General features: G+C 39.3%; 1 protein-coding gene across 1 annotated transcript in view; it reads left to right on the top strand.

Annotated features, from left to right (window-relative positions):
* Positions 1-15754, top strand: part of LOC125833865 (pathogen-related protein-like) — a 95838-nt gene that overhangs the window by 66499 nt on the left and 13585 nt on the right. The gene's annotated exons all lie outside the window — the stretch shown is intronic.

Raw genomic sequence — 15754 nt, 5'->3', positions numbered from 1 at the left:
TGGCCTTGAGGCAAGACGCCTCGAGGTCGCGGTGGGAGGGGGAACGGGGGGGACCTCGGGGGAGGGTGCCTCGAGGCAGGACTCCTCGAGGTCGGGGGTGGGGGGTGGCCTCGGGGCAGGATGCCTCAAGGTTGGGGGTGGGGGGGTGGCCTCGGGGCAGGATGCCTCGAGGCCGAGGGTGGGGAGAGGGGTGGCCTCGGGGTAAGACGCCTTGAGGCCGGGGGTGGGGTGGTGGTGGCCTCGGGGCAGCACGCCTCGAGGTCGGGGGTGGGAGGGGGGTGGCCTCGAGGCAAGACGCCTCGAGGTCGGGGGTGGAAAAGGGGATGGCCTCAGGGCAGGATCCCTCGAGGCCGAGGGTGGGGAGGTGGGTGGCCTCGGGGTAAGACCTTGAGGTCGGGGGTGGGGAAAGGGGTGGCCTCGGGGCAGGATGCCTCGAGGCTGAAGGTGGGGAGGAGGGTGGCCTCGGGGCAAGAAGCCTCGGGGGTGGGGTGGTGGTGGCCTCGGGGCAGCACTCCTCGAGTCCGGGGGTGGGAAGGGGTGGCCTCGAGGCAGGACGCCTCGAGGTCGGGGGTGGGAAGGGGGATGGCCTCGGGGCAGGATGCCTCGAGGCCGAGGGTGGGGAGAGGGCTGGCCTCGGGGCAAGACGCCTCGAGGTCGGGGGTGGGATGGTGGTGGCCTTGGGGCAGGACGCCTCGAGGCCGTGGGTGGGAGCGGGGTGGCCTCGGGCAGGATGCCTTGAGGTCGGGGGTGGAAAGGACGGGGGGTGGCCTCGGGGCAGGATACCTCGAGGTCATGGTTGGAAAGGGTTAGGGCTTGCCTCGGGGCAGGACGCCTGTAGGCCGAGGGTGGGAAGGGGGTGGCCTCGGGGCAGGACGCCTCAAGGCCGAGGGTGGGGTGGCCTCGGGGAAGGATGCCTCGAGGCCGGGGGTGGGGATGGGCAGGACACCTCGAGGCCGATGGTGGGTAGGGGGTGGCCTCTGGGCAGGGCGCCTCGAGGCCTCAGGTGTGGTGGGGGACTGCCTCGGGGCAGGGCGCCTTGAGGCCGCGGGTTGGGTGGGGGGCGGCCTCGGGGCAGGGCGCCTCGAGGCTTTGGGTGGGGTGGTGGGCGGCCTCGTGGCAAGGCGCCTCGAGGCTGGGGTGGGGTAGGGGTGGGAGCGGCCTCGGGGCAGGACGCCTCAAGGCCGGGTGTGGGGGTGGGGTTCGGCCTCGGGGATGAGGGGTGGTGGGCTGCCTTGGGGCAGGGCGCCTCGAGTTTGCGGGTGGGGTGGGGGGCGGCCTCGTGGAAAGGCGCCTTGAGTCTGGGGTGGGGGTGGGGCCGGCCTCGGGGTAGGACGCCTCGAGGCCGGGGGTTGGGGTGGGGTGGCCTCGGGGAAGGACGCCTCGAGGCCGGGGGTGGGGTGGGGGGTGGCCTTTGGGCAGGACGCCTCGAGGCCGCGGGTTGGGGTTGCCTCTGGTTGAACAAGTTTGTTAGTTGATATCTATATAATTGGAAAGGATCATGTTATATACAAGTTAATTTCTTTTTTTATCTTCTGCTTACTCCTTGACCTAGGACCTACAAGCTATTAGATTATCTAGTCGTAATTCTTCATTCCTTTTTCCTTAAGACAATCTGTTAACACGTTTTCATCTACAACAAGGCTTCCATGTTGACCTTTAATATAAGAGTACTTGTTTAAAAAAAATGTTGCTTAATTTGGTCAATGCTAGCAAAGAACTACTACATTTATCTAAATTTTGAATCTTATAGTTTTAGGTTGAGATTTGATGGATGCTGGTCTTAAAATTAACCTGACAAATTATAAGTTCTAGTTTAGTTCTGAAATTTTGTTTGCTTCTCTAGTCTCTACATTACAATCTTATTTGTGCTAGAAAGAAGAAGACATAGTTTTCAGGTTGGTAAATTAATGTCGAATTGTTTTGACAGTTCTACATTGTGAGAAATCTTCATTCATTTGTCTTGTCTCGGTGATTTATGTTTTGGTTTCCGTTGTATTTCAGAGTAAACAGCAAATCAAGAAACCGAAGTATGTGCAAATTTCTGTTGAATCTTATTCACATTTGACTGGTGCACTGAAGGACTGCATGAGGAACCATTTGACTGGTGCACTGAAGAAGCAAAGGTATCCAGGGAACAGCTCCTGATGGAAGTGGAATCAATGAAAAATTAGATGATTTTTCGGCCACTTATGTTGAGGTAATAAGCAACAGGTTGAGTATGGTAAATTTTGTCCTTGATCTATCTCATGTACTGAGTATGTTATCACATTGTTCTTCGTCCTATCAAATGGATTTTACTTTAGTGTGGAGGTAGCTACTGATATCTCAAATACTTGAAGTTTTTGTGTATCAGTGAATTTTGCTCCAACCCCCTAATCTTTGGGTGAAAAGAGTCAAGTGTTTTCTTTGACCATGATTGTCTTATATTTTGAATTATTAACTTTTAGTACTCATTGTACTTTTTATGTAGTTTCTTAAAATTTTATTTCAGACTTGAAGATTCTATGTCAGAATTTGCGTAGAAAATAAAGTTGTGTGACTCTCATACTCCGGACCCACCCACAAAATGTAACAGAGGGGGTAACACCGAAGGAAAAGGAAAAAAATATGTTTCTATGTGATTTCAATAATTTATAGCTGATCCGATGTCAGGGTCTCTTGTGAGTTTTCACCCTGATTAAGGTTCTTCATTTACCTGGGGTTTGCTGTTAGATAAATCTTTCGGGAACAGAACCTCTCATGAGGTAAGGGTAAGGTCTGCATACACTCTACCCTCCCTAGACCCCCACTTGTGGCATTACACTGGGTATGTTGTTATTTGTTGTCTATATAATCTGTGTAGGACTAGACTGCTCTTTACCCACTGCTCTGTTCTCCAGCATTGCTTGCAACTGACATGTCGATTTAAGATTACGTTTAGTGGCACTTAAACTGTATTTAATTTAATTTCCCGTTTGAATCAGGATGGAGACTGCTGCTGATCTTGATTCCAAGACCAACCAGGTAGCTTTCTTGCACCCTAATAAGTGATTAATCCATTCCGTTGTAGTTGTGTATTTGATGCAGTAGTTTACAGTACTAAATTTACTCTGAAAAACATTGTGCTTCTTGTTGGTTGTCAAGACTTTTGATCTAATTTCACATTAACTCAATAAAAGACAATAGATTTCAGTGATAGTGATGCTATGCAACTGAACTTTGAAATAAAATTTGCCTCTATTATATTGGTGTTTTATTGTTGCTAGCAAATAGATTTTTTTGTTTTGCTCCATCTCTCTAAGTTTGTTTCAGTGATAGAAGTTCCAATGCATATGAAAAGATTTGCAAATTAAACATTTATAATATATGAGCAAATGTCACAAAATAATGATATCTGGATGACTTTTAAGTCTCACTATGCGTTCAGAACTCAATAAATCATGTGTAACCTTGCATTGAAAGACTACTGTTAAATCAATTACTTGATCTTGTTTTCTGGTGAGGGCCATAATTTAAATAGTAAAAGAACAATTTTCTTTTATCAATGAATTGTCTAATTAGTGGACCTTGAGTTAGATTGAAGACCACAATAAGAAATTGATATAGATTTTAGTAAACATGGAGTTCGTAATGTGGTGTTCAATTGAATCCGAAGTTCCTAATTTCTCTGGTTTGCAATCTTTTGATTTGGTGTTAAGATCCTTTTGATAACTTAATGACTGTCCGTTTCTATCTAAAGTGAGTGTCTAAAGAAGACAATCTGTTTTTTATTCTCCAGGAGAAAGATTTAACAGCTGCAGCAGAGAAGCTAGCTGAGTGTCAAGAAACCATATTTCTTCTCGGGAAACAGTTGTACTCTTTGCGTCCTCAGACGAAGTTTATGGGGTCTTCGTACATCGATAGAAGTTCAAAAGGGGAGGGCTTTCGGGAAGAATCGACCGACAACCACTAGCATAAACATCCATGACAATGATAGCTGAGATGGACAACGCCAGTTCCGTAAAAGCAACTTGTGAGTCCCCTGTGGATATATATATATATATATATATAATGTGTCATACAGTCCCTCAGACACTGAAGTAAACAATCCATTGAGATCACCAATCAGCTCAAAGTCTCCTAAACACTGGCCTACTAAGTCTGGCTCTTCGTCCTCTGCTGGCCCTACACCTGAAAAACAAGAGATGGATTTCGTTTATTCGATTATTCTTCCGCTAAAAAGAGTGATGGGGTTTGGAATAGAAGGATCAAAACATCTACTTGTTAGAAATTACAGAATAGAGCAGATTACATGAAAGATGCAAGTTGTATTTGGTGGTGGTGGGGTTGAGGAGTATTGCCTATGGTAGTTCTGATCTCCAACATGTGAACGTAGCCAAAACAAAGCCTTTATGATATGAAATTCTTTTCCCCGATTTTTAATTGCCTTAGTTTTAGATTATTAAGGCTTCTGTTGCATGGTTTTCCCTGCTTAGATTTTGTTTATATATTTTAGTTTTTGTTGTTATCTTCACGGACTAAAGTACTTCTTGTGATCTTGAGAAAGAAAGGGGTTCATCAACAAGTAGGGAGAAGGAGAGGGAGAAAGGACTAACATGTATTATTTAATTTGAAAACTACGTAAAAAATATTGTAAATCTCAATAATTAACAACATATTGACTCATGAAATCCTATTTGTGCTACATATATTGGGACAAGGGAAGTAACATATATTTATTTAAAAATTACGAAAAAGTACTATAAACTATAATAATTAACAACTTAAAATATTTAAAAATCATAATATATTTAATCTAAATTTTATCTATGTCACATAAAACGAAAAAAAATAAAATAGATTTTAGTCCCATGCTAGCATGAGCACTTGTGTCTAGTATATATTTATATAAAAACTCTATGGAGTATTAAGATAAGATATAAAACTCCAAAAATTTGGACAAAATTTGAAAATACTTGATTTCGAAATGCAAATCAAATATTTAAAAATATTAGGATTTTGATTTTGTCTAAACTATATCAACTCTTAATTTAAATGTCTATTTTAAACCTATCTTAAAAATAAGAGATTATCTGTCATTTGTTCGTCTATGCAACAAGTATCCCTAATTTTACACATACATTACTTTCACAATTTTAATGTTGTTGATTTTAACTTAACACGAAATTTAAAAAAATTTAATTTTTTTTAATTCTTACGATCAAACTAAAAATACGTAGAATATGTCAAAATGTCCTTAATTTTTTTTATCTCAAAATATGTCACGTGAAAAACTAGAATTAAAGAATTGTAAAAAAAAACATATTGAAATAAACTAAAACACAAATTTCTCGGTTTTTCGTTTGTAATTAGCTCATGGATCTGGACCTTGCAAGACCAAAATTTTTTATATGAAAAGACTTTATGAGGACCGTTGTAATGATTTGGGGAACCATCACGTATACTCACACCATTTTTAACGCATATTTTGGTATACACATGCCCATTTTAGGAATTACACAAATTTCTTGATTTTTCGTGTGTATTAGCTCATGGATCTAGTGCCTTGAAGCACCCAATTTTTTTTCTAAATTTTTTTTATGAGGACCTCCATAATGAGTTGGGGAACCATCATGTATACTCACCATTTTTAATGCATATTTTCGCATTTACATGCTATTTTTAAGACCTACACAATTTCTTTGGTTTTTCGTGTGTATTAGCTCATGGATCTGGTGCCTCAGAGCATCCAAATTTTTTTCTGAAAAAACACTTTATGAGAACCTTCATAATGAGTTGACAAACCATCAAGTATACTCACACCATTTTTTTACTACATATTTTCACATTTACAAGTCATTTTTTAGGAATTACCCAAATTCCTCAATTTTCCCTGTGTTATAGCCCATGGATCTGGTGTCTCGGAGCACCCAATTTTTTTCTCAAAAAATGTTATGAGGACCTCCGTAATGAGTTGGAGAACCACCACGTATACTCATACTATTTTTTACGCCCTTTTCCGCATTCACATGCCATTTTTTAGGAATTACCAAATTCCTCTATTTTTCATGTGTTATATAGCCAATGGATCTGGCGCACAGAGCACCCAATTTTTTTTCCTCAAAAATATTATGAGGACCTCCATAATAAGTTGGGGAACCACCACGTATACTCACACCATTTTTTTCATGCCCATTTCCGCATTTACATGCCATTGTTTAGGAATTACCCAAATTCCTCTATTTTTTGTGTGTATAACCCATGGATCTAGCGCCTCGGAGTGCCCAAAATTTTTTTCTCAAAAATATTTATGAGGACCTTCGTAATGAGTTGCGGAACCACCACATAAACTCATACCACTTTTTCACGCGCATTTTCGCATGTACATGCCCTTTTTTAGGAATTATTCAAATTCCACTATTTTTCGTGTGTTAACCCATGGATATGGCGCCCCGGAGCACCCAATATTTTTTTTCTCACAGAACTTTATGAGAACCTCCCTAATGAGTTGGGAAACTACCATGTATACTCACACCATTTTTTTCACGTCCATTTTCGCATTAACAAGCTTTTTTAGGAATCACCCAATTCTCTATTTTTCGTGTATTAAACCCATGAATTTGGCGCCCCAGAGCACCCATAATATTTTTCTCAAAAATCTTTATGAGGACTTCTATAATGAGTTGTTGAACCACTACGTATACTCACACCATTTTTTTCACGTTCATTTCTGCATTTACAAGCTCTGTTTTAGGAATAACCCAAATTCCTCTATTTTTCGTGAGGTATAGCCCATGGATCTGGCAGCCGTAGCACCCAATATTTTTTTAATAATTTTTTTTATGAGGACCTCCGTAATGAGTTGGGGAAAAACCACATATACTCAGACCATTTTCCACGCCCATTACCGCATTTATAAGCCATTTTTCAGGAATTACCCAAATTTCTCAATTTTTTCGTGTGTTATAACCAATGGATCTGGTGCCCTAGAGCACCATAAATTTTTTTCTCAAAAAGCTTTATGTGGACCTTTGTAATGAGTTGGGGAACCACCACGTATTCTCACACCATTTCTGCATTTATATATCCTTTTTTAGAAATTACCCAAATTCCTCTATTTTTCATTTGGTACAGCCCATGGTTCTGGCGCCCTGGAGCACCCAATATTATTTCTCAAAAAATATTATGCGGACATCTGTAATGAGTTGGAGAACTACCATATATAATCACTCTATTTTTTTAAGGCTGATTTTTGCATTTACTTGCCTTCTTTTAGGAATAACTCAAATTCTTCTATTTTTCGTGAGGTATGGCCTATGGATCTAGCACCCCGGAGCACCTAATATTTTTTTCTTAAAAATCTTTAAGAGGACCTCCATAATGATTTGGGGAACTACCACATATACTCATACCATTTTTTCATGCTCATGTCTGCATTTACAAGCCTTTTTTTAAGAATTACCCAAATCCTCAATATTTTCGTGTGTTATGCCCATGGATTTGGTGCCCAGAGCACCCTAAATTTTTTTCTCAAAAAAATTAATGAGGACCTCCGTAATGAGTTGGGGAACTACCATGTATACTCACACCATTTCCACATTTATACGTCCTTTTTTTTATGAATTATCCAAATTCCTCTATTTGTCGTGTGGAATAGCCCATGGTTTTGGCGCCCCAAAACACCCAAATTTTTTTTCTCAAAATACTTTACGAGGACCCCGTAATGAGTTGGGAACCACCACGTATACTCACACCATATTTTTTTCGCGCATTTCCGTATTTACTGGTTTTTTTAGGAATTACCCATATTCCTCGTTTTATCATGCGTTTTAGCAGATGGATCTAGCGCCCCGGAGAACCCAAATTTTTTTCTCAAAAAACTTTATGAGGACCTCAGTAACTAGTTAGGGAACCACGACGTATACTCACACTATTTTTTCACGCCCACTTTCGCATTTAAAGGCTTCTTTTTAGGAATTACTCGAATTTTTATATTTTTCATGTGTTATAGCCCATGGATCTGGGGGTCCAAATCACTCAAATAATTTTTCATAACAAACTTTATAGAGGACCTCCGTAATGAATTGGAGAACCACCACGTATACCCACACCATTTTTTACGCTCATTTCCGCATTTACATTCCATTTTCTAGATATTACCCAAATTCCTCTAGTTTTCGTGTGTTATAGACCATGGATCTAGTGCCTCGCAGCGCCAAAATGTTTTTCTCAAAAATATTTATGAGGACCTCCGTAATGAGTTGGGGAACCACCACATATACTCACACTATTTTTTTCACGCAGATTTTCGCATTTACATGCTCTTTTTTTAGGAATTACCCGAATTCCTCCATTTTTCGTGTGTTATAGCCCATGGATTTGGCGCTCCGAAGCACTCAATTTTGTTTTCTCAAAAAACTTTATAGAGGACCTCCGTAATGAGTCGGAGAACCACCAAGTATACTAACATTATTTTTTTCATGCTCATTTGCCCATTTAAAGGCCTTTTTAGGAATTACCCAAATTCCTCATTTTTTCGTGCGTTAGCACAAGGATCTAGCGCCCTAGAGCACTCAAAATTTTATTCTCAAAAAACTTTATGAGGACCTCTGTTATGAGTTGGGTAACCATCACGTATACTCAAACCATTATTTTCACGCCATTTTTGCATTTACAAGCCCTTTTTAGGAATTACCCAAATTCCTTGATTTTTCGTGTGTTATTGCCCATGGATCTGGCGCCCTGGAGCACCCAATTTTTTTTAAAAAGAACTTTATACGGATCTCCGTAATGAGTAAGGTAACCACCAAGTAAACGCACACCATTTTTTTCACTCCTATTTTTGCATTTATAGGCCCTTTTTTAGGAATTACCCAAATTTCTCTATATTTTTTTTTGTTTTATAGCCCATGGATCTGGCGCTCCGAAGCACTCAAAATTTTTTTCTCAAAAAACTTTATAGAGGACCTCCGTAATGAGTCGGGGAACCACCAAGTATACTCACATAATTTTTTTCACGCTCATTTGCCCATTTAAAGGCCTTTTTAGGAATTACCCAAATTCCTCATTTTTTCGTGCGTTAGCACAAGGATCTGGCGCTCTGAAGCACCCAAAGATTTTTTCTCACAAAATTTATGAGGACCTCCGTAATGAGTTGAGGAACCACCATATATACTCAAATCATTTTTTTCACGTCTATTCCTTATTTACATGCTTTTTTTTAGGAATTATTCAAATTCCTTAATATTTCGTGTGTTATAGCAATGGATCTGGCACCCCAGAACACCCTAAATTTTATTCTCAAAAAACATTAAATAGGACCTCCGTAATGAGTTGGGGACCATCACGTATACTCACACCATTGTTTTCACGCCCATTTCTGCATTTACAGACCCGTTTTTAGAAATTACCAAATTAAATTCTATTATTTTTTGTGTGTTATAGCCCATGGATCTAGCGCTCCTGAGCACCCAATTTTTTTTCTCAAAAAACTTTATGACGACCTTCGTAATGAGTTGGGGAACCACCACGCACACTAACACCATTTTTTCACGCCAATTTCCGCATTTACAGACTTTTCTTTTAGAAATTACCTAAATTCTTTGATTTTTCGTTTGTTATAGCTCATGGATTTGGCTCCCCGAAGAACCCAAATTTATTTTTCTCAAAAAACTTTATAAGGACCTCCGTAATGAGTTGGGGAACCACCGCGTGTACTCACACCATTTTTCACGCTTATTTCCGCATTTACAGGCATTTTTTAGGAATTATCCAAATTCCTCATTTTTTCGTGCATTTTTGTCCATGCATCTAGCGCCCCGGAGCACCCAAAATATTTTTTCAAAACACTTTATGAGTACCTCCATAATAAGTTGGGGAACCACCACATATACTCACACTATTTTTTTCATGCCCATTTCCACATTTAAAGGCCCCTTTTAGGAATTATCCAAATTCCACTATTTTTCGTGTGTTATAACCCATGGATCTGGCGCCCCAGAGCACCCAAAATTTTATCTCAAAAAACTTTATGAGGACATTTGTAATGAATTGGGGAATCGCCACGTATACTCACACTAATTGTTTCCCGCCCATTTTCGCATTTATAAGCCATTTTTTAGGAATTACCCAAATTTCTCAATTTTTCGTGTGTTATAGCCCATTGATCTGACGCCCTAGAGCACCCAATTTGTTTCTTCTCAAAAACATTTATGAGGACTTCCGTAATAAGTTGGGGGAACCACCACGTATACTAACATCATTTTTTTCACGCCTATTTCCGCATTTAGAGGCCCTTTTCTAGGAATTATTCAAATTCCTCGATTTTTCGTCTGTTATAGCCAATGGATCTGGCACCCCGTAGCACCCAATTTTTTTTTCTCAAAAACGTTTATAGAAGACCTCCGTAATGAGTTAGGTAACCACCACGTATACTCACACCATTTTTTTTTCACGCCCATATGCGCATTTACAAGCTTTTTTTTAGAAATTACCCAAATTAATCTATTTTTTCGTGTGTTATAGCTCATATATCTGGCGCTCCGTAGCACCCAAGTTTTTATTCTCAAAAAACTTGATGAGGACCTAAGTAATGGGTTGGGGAACCGCCACGTATACTCACACCATTTTTTCACGCCCATTTCCGCATTTACATGCCTTTTTTAGGAATTTCCAAAATTCCTTGATTTTTCCTGTGTTATATCCCATTGATCTGGCGCCCCGGAGCACTCAATATTTTTTTTCTCAAAAACCCTTATGAGAACCTCCATAATGAGTTGAGGAACCACCACGTATACTCACACAATTATTTCATGCTCATTTTCACATTTACAGGCCTGTTTTTAGGAATTATCCAAATTCGTCTATTTTCGTGTGATATAGCCCAATGATCTGGCCCCCCGGAGCACCCAAATTTTTTACTCTAAAAACTTTATGATCATCTCCATAATGAGTTGGGGAACAACCACGTACACTCTTACCATTTTTTTCACGCACATTTCTGCATTTACAGACCCTTTTTTAGTAATTACCCAAATTCCTCTATTTTTCGTGTGGTATAGCTCATGCATCTAGCGCTACGGAGCACTTACAAATTTTTTCCCAAAAACCTTTATGAGGACCTCCGTAATTATTTGGAGAACCACCACATATAGTCACATCATTTTTTCAGGCCTATTTAAGCATTTACATGCCTTTTTTTTGAAATTACCCAAATTCCTCTATTTTTTCGTGTGTTATAACCCATGGATCTGGCGCCCTTGAGCACCCAAATTATTTTTCTTAAAAAAATTTATGAGGACCTCCGTAATGAGTTGGGAAACCACCTCGTATACTCATACCATTTTTTTCATGCCCATTTTCGGATATACAAGCCCTTTTTTAGGAAGTACCCAAATTCCTCTATATTTTTGTGTGTTATAGCCCTTGGATCTGGCAGCTTAGAACACCCGATTTTTTTCTCAAAAAACTTTATGAGGACCTCCGTAATGAGTTGGAGAACCATCACATATTCTCACACAATTTTTTTCACGGCCATTTCCACATTTATAGGTCATTTTTAGGAATTACCCAAATTTCTCTTTTTTTCATGTGTTATAGCTCGTGGATTTGGTGGTCCAGAGCACCCAACATTTTTTCTCGAAAAACATAATGAGGATCTCCGTAATGAGTTGGGGAATCACCACGTATACTCACGCCATTTTTTCACACCAATGTAATTCCTTGGAATTTTTTTTAAGCTAAGACTCGAACCGTTCTTCGTAGTGAGTGAGATTTTACCCATGAATTAAAAATTTATTTAGTGTTAATGTCACTAGATGTAGCACCTTGAGTTCCAAGAAGAACTACATAAAGTTCATTCAAGTCATTCCTATTAGGTCAATTTCAAATGACCAAGGATGATTTAAGAGACCCATAAGATATTAAATTAAAGCCCTTCGAGTCCTATTTACATCGCCACCGAATTTTCTAAGTTTCAAGTTCAGATGAGTGAGATATGCCCTTTTGAAGTCAGACTGTCCAAATAAGGAAAGTTACCTGAAAATATGAAGGGGTATTTTGGTTTTTTTCTTACCCAAACAGATTTAATTCGTTTTTAGTAAGGTTTTAGGGGTCTAGTCTGATTAGGTTCAGTTTTTATAATCCTAATATACGCCTAGAGTTTTTGTTGAGAGTTTAAGAAGACAAAAAAAGAGAAATGAAGAGAAAAAAGGAGAAAAGAGGAGAGGATCAAATCGTTCATCGAGAGTCTTGCGTTCTCTTGTGGATTTTTGCCATGGGTTTGATCCCTAAGAGGTATGTAATCTTCCATAGTGTTGGGTTTGTTCACCCACACGCCAATCATGTTAATTTCAGCGCGTTAAATTCATTCTAGAAAGATGAAGGTTTAATGTTCTTGAATTGTGTTCTTGCAATTGGCTTTCGTTTTTGAGTTAAGATGAAATTGATGAGTTCTTGAGGAAATCGAGTTGATTTTACAGTTGTGTTTGATTAGATTCTTGGGTACATGTATTGGGTATCTGAATCTAAAGAGAAATTGAGAAAAAGGATCGAATTTAGGCAAATTGGGTTTAGAAAACTAGGAAGAAAAAGTCGGAAAAGGAACAAGTAGCAAGTCCGCGACGCGGACATGTTCCTTCGATGTGAAAATTTTCTCTCAGCATCGCGGAGAGGTCGCGGACTCCAATGTTTCAAAAATTATTTCGACCAAACATTTTAATTCATCTCCGCGTTATAGACTTGCTCCTCAGACAGTGTTTTTCAACCCTTTCTCATGTTTAACTATCTAAAAACACTCTTAAACATCCCAAGATCTTTCCGATCACAAATCACAACCTTGAATTCATAAATTAAATTCAAGGTAGAGGTGAGAGTTCTTTCAAACATTTTTGAGAAAGTCCCTTTGAGTCTTTTTGAGGAGTCTCCTACAATTTCTAATAACTTGTTTCAAGACTCGAGCAAGTGAGTATGAGAGTGAGGAGAATGCATTCATGAGTCTATTTTGTCATCATGATATCCTTCATATCATGAACCATAACTCTTGAATTCATAATTCACATTCAAGAGAGAGTTAAGTGTAAAGTTCAAGGAATCCTTTGAGTTCAATTGTGAATCCTTTGAGATCCATCATCGATTTGAGTTTAGTATTGAAGAAGTAAGTATGAGAATGAGAAGAGTCGTATACTTGAGTTCCATAATTTTCTTTAGACCCTTAAGTCGAGTCGTTCATGCTCATAAATTCTGCATGAACTCTATTAATTGAGTATCTTTGGGAGGAGTAGTATCTTAAACTTTTAAGTCTTGAGTATCGAGTTCCTAATCCCCTTTGAGATTATATTTCTAATCACGGGACTATTACATGTTACCCATGAAGTCCTTGAGTTGAATTGTTCATGCCCATAATTCTGCATGAACCCTATAAGTCGAACAATCTTGAGATGAAAAGTATCTTTGAGTCCTTGGGTTGAGTAGTTCATGCTCATAATTCCGCATGAACCCTATAAGTCGAACAATCTTGAGATGAAAAGTATCTTTGAGTCCTTGGGTTGAGTAGTTCATGCTCATAATTCCGCATGAACCCTCTGAGTTGAGCATTCTTGAAATGAGTAGTATCATTGAAGTTCTTGAGTTCCAAGTATTGAGTTCTATCTATGGTTATTGAAAACCTTGCATTGAGTCGTTCACGTCCATAATTCGGAATGAACCATATTTTAAATAGTCTTTTACAAACGTTTTAACTTTGTTTTAAGACTTAAGCTTTGAGTTGAGTAAAGAGTAAGAGTAAAGTTCATTTCTTAAAATAATATATGAAAACTAAGTATTCCCAAGAGTAAATATTTTCACATTTAAAAGAGGAGGAAACTGAGATTTCCAAAAGAGTTTTGAGCAGTTTGAGTAACATCTCTTTTTAGAGAAATTTTTTGAGTAATAATCTTAAACCACAGAAAGAGTTATGTTTTTAAACATATGAGCTGAGTATTTTGGGAGTAGTATCGAACACCGATATGGGGACGAGTTTAGGTTCAGATAACTCACGTCTCCATAAACCATGTAGCCGTTATGGGTAGAAAGGATCATACTTTTTAGATGACTCCTTAGTGCTTTTTAGCATAAACTAGTGGATCCACTTAGTTAAGGCGTTCTATACGACGACAAAGTATAGGACAGTTCTGGCAGCGTGGAAAAGAAGTTGTATCATCACTTAGGCTCATAGTGGTGGTTGTCAGTTAGAGAACTCCCACAGAGTTATATTGTATTTTTATATACACATTGAATATTATTGTATTTTTCAATACATTTAGTTGCTATCTACAGTTTTACAACTTTCCATTTATATTGCATCTTTTACTATTGCTTTATCCTTGAGTATCATGAGTTGAGTATCTTGAGTTGAGTACCTTCGAGTTGAGTATCTTAAGTTGAACTGTGCTTTATTGAGTCGAGTACCTTATTGTTGAGTTGAGCCCTATTTCACTAAGTTTAGAACCTTATTGTTGAGTTGAGTATCTTATCCTTGAGTACTTCTGAGTTGAGTAAGTTTGAGTAGTTTTGAGTATCCTTGAGTATTCCTTGAGTTGAGTAAGTTTTGAGAAGAGGTAAGTATGTTTCCCTTTTTTTTTATCAAGTTTCAAGCTTATGTTATGCTTTAGAATTCCCTTTACATTCTCGTACATTTCATGTACTGAGCCATTTGGACTGCATCCTTTCATGATGCAGATTCAGGTATTCACGATCATCAACAGGAACTTCGTTGATACTACATGGAGTTCGAGTTAGCTATGGTGAGCCTCTTTGCTTCCGGAGGATTTCATTTACTTTTCAGTTATATCAGTTGTTTGGATGTCGTGGGTCTTGTCCCGACTTTCATCTTTGTCAGTTAGAGGCTTCATAGATAGATAATAGAGTTTGAGAAGTCTGTTTCATTTATCTTACTAAATGTATTAAAGACTTGAGTTGCCTAAGGTTGGCTAGTCGAATATTCTATTTTTATTCAGAGTTATTCATTTGAGTTAAAGATTTGTAAGTTTTATGAATTTTATTCTGTTTTAAGCTTTGTATACTTAAGTTAGTCTTCCGCTTGAAGTCAGCCAGGATGAAGGTTCGCTTGGGGACCAACAATGGTTCTCGAGTGCCGGCCACGTCCAGGGTGTAGGCTCGAGTCGTGACAGCCAGTTCCCACATTTACAGGCTTTTTTTAGGAATTACCCAAATTCCTTTATTTTGTGTGTTATAGCCCATAGATTTGGCGCCCCTGTCATGACCCAGACCATCGTGATTGGCACCCACACTAACCCTCCGGTGGGAGAACCATTACTACAACTCAACTAACAACTTAACTAAAAACTAAGGCATTTAAAGATACGGAAGCATGTTGAATGACAATAAAAATGGAGTCCCCATAAGTTCCAAAGGTTTAAACAATTAACTAACCAAACTAATGTGGAAATTCAACCCCTAGAACCTGAAAGTCATTGTACCAAAACTCTACGAACGACAAGTCTAAGAACAAGAGGTACAACCCCGAAACTAAACAAACACCTTTAACAAATAGTATGAGTCCGAAGAGAGTGGACTTAAACAAGAAAGATCCATGGCAGCCTGAAAGAACTGGCTCACCATTGAATCCGGTCATGCTCAATAGTCACCTAGATGAGGTCTATCAATAGCCGCCTGAAGATACCCTGTACTCAACAAAGAACAAACAAGTGCATTATCAGTACACAACCACAGTGTACTGGTAGGATCACACAGCTATCCCAATAAGTGAAACACATGCAAGTAACCACAACATTATAAA

The sequence above is a fragment of the Solanum verrucosum genome, unplaced genomic scaffold (genome assembly GCF_900185275.1).
Source record: "Solanum verrucosum unplaced genomic scaffold, falcon-dt-bn FXZP01000108.1, whole genome shotgun sequence".
Lineage (NCBI taxonomy): Eukaryota > Viridiplantae > Streptophyta > Magnoliopsida > Solanales > Solanaceae > Solanum > Solanum verrucosum.
This window is presented reverse-complemented; position numbering and strand designations above follow the sequence as displayed.